The sequence below is a fragment of the Arachis ipaensis genome, chromosome B10 (genome assembly GCF_000816755.2).
Source record: "Arachis ipaensis cultivar K30076 chromosome B10, Araip1.1, whole genome shotgun sequence".
NCBI lineage: Eukaryota > Viridiplantae > Streptophyta > Magnoliopsida > Fabales > Fabaceae > Arachis > Arachis ipaensis.
In genome coordinates this window covers 974,116-976,546 of record NC_029794.2, presented here as the reverse complement: position 1 = coordinate 976,546, position 2,431 = coordinate 974,116, and positions in this window count along the sequence as shown.

The window sequence follows — 2,431 nt, the reverse complement described above, 5'->3', positions numbered from 1 at the left end:
ATCATATACTTAAAGAGTGTAGTTGGAATATGCATGAATTCAAATATATATGAATATGCAATTTGAAATACTTAGCGGCAATAATCCTAGCTGGCTGCGAATGAATTATAGTTCAAATGGTATAATTTTTCCATACTCAATTAAGAAGTTGTGGGTTTGAATCTTTTATTTTTAGTAAAAAAAAAAATCCTAGTTGGCCATGGAAACTAATTATTGTCTTCAGAATAATCCACTTATCCTATATTAATAATACATAAGTTCACACTCAAGATCAGAGACCAAGAGTGATTTTTAAATTATAAAACAATAAAATCAATTTGGATTGGTCGAATTGTTAACTCACTTTTCTGTTTAAACAAATGTCGGGAGTTTGAATCCTACATTAAACATGCAGGAACTCATTTGTCGATAACAAATTTTTAAATCAAAGATGCTATTTGTACACCAAAATCAGCCACCAATGTCTATAAATATATACGTGATTTAATTTATTTTCAATATGTATTTATATTCTAACATATATTTTATACTGTGGCTGACTTGGGTGGCTAATTTTAGTGTACAGATAGCATTACTCTTTATAAATAGAGCTTAAATTCACCAATTAAAAAATATCGTAGACAAAAAAAATTATAAGTAAATAATTAAAATTAAACGAACCACTTGACATTTTGTGTCAGGTTTAGGCATTAATACATTACGTAATTTGGCTCAATAATAAAAAAGAAATAAGACAACATAAGAATGAAAGAAAGAGAAATGCATGCTGAAACTAATATTCATTAGTCTCATATCTTTGAATTAATTAATTAGGTGTGACATTTACATAAAAATGAATTTCATTATAAAGCAAAGTGTAACATGGATGGATCCCCACTTGTGTAATGAGGAGGCTGCTTGATCTACAAATATTGGATAGTGACATTATGTGACCAACCTTTGACCTACCACACCCACCTCTTCATTTTATTTCTACTATCAATGTGCTTTGTTATTCATATATATGCTTTCTCTACCAAGAGTCAAATTAAATTAATGAAAATCAATCACAAATTATTAATACATACATACATACATATATGTCTGTTTAACATCACAATCACATTAAACTCGATTCAATCTTTTTGGTGTACATTTACTAACACGTTTGAAGCTGTCTCCTTAGTTTATTATTAGGTTCCGGTCTTTGTGAGATACTTCATATACTATAGAAAACATTTTAAATGTACCGAAAATATAGGTGCTCCAGTTGTTTTAACTGTTGATCTGAATTATAAAAAATATATATAATATATATTAATTGAAATTAATAGTTAAAACAACTGGTGCACCGGTACTTTTCGGTGCACTTAAAATATTTCCTATACCATATATATAAATGTTGCAACATCTAATCTTTTGTTAACTACTATCTCCAATTTTCTTTTAAAAATTAAAGGGTTACAATTTTTTTTATTAGCTTTTTCTTGTCTCTTGTTTGTCACTTTTTCAGTTTTCAAACAAACTAAATTGAATCATTGACCCACAAAGACACCACTATGAGGGTTTGTCGCGTCATTCTCACTCTTAAAAACTTTAATTTGTCAAAAACATTAAAGTATGTGTAGACAAATAATAGGTAACACTACTTAGTTTAATCTCTGAATTCAAGTGTGTAGACGACACTACTATACTTAGAATGGTTATAGTAATTATATAAATGTTATTAAAATTAAAGTCGTATTTTTATATATATATTTTAGTAGTATTTTTTTAGTAATTATATAAATTTTAATTCAAGACTTTTTAATTAAGAAAATAAAGCTTCTTGATCAAAATGTGTTGGATATTCTTTTTTGTTTTAAAGACTATGTTACTTTATTATTTACTTCTAAAGAGAAATCATGTATATAAAAATGCTTTACTGCATTATTGAAATTATTACTCATGTGATAAAATTGTGAAAGAATAAGAAAAGAAGAGAGGAAGAATGTTATACTTTGTATTTCTTGATTGATTGAATTGAATTGTATTATGAAAGTAAAATTAAATATATATATATAGAGAGCATTGGCCTGGCCTAAGAAAGATAAAAAGAAATAAAGATAAGATAAGAACAACTAAAGATAAGATAAGATAAATTAATAAAGACTAAAATTATAACTGAATTTATGTATTCTGTTGGGTTGAATTTGTGGGCCACGAGATTTCTTTGTTGTTGTCATGGATTAAAGTGGAAGAGTAATTTAATATCATGTTTAATTGATTTTTAATTTTTAACTGGTGATGAGTTTCTTTCATGTACAGAAATTTAAGCTACTTTTGTGTTGTTTACGTGCATGATTGCTTTTGAGTGGTTATTGTTCATGCATGCTAAAATCTAAATAAGTACAAATATCTTGATTAGGTCATAGGAGGCAGTAATAATTATAATTATAATTATATCTTATCA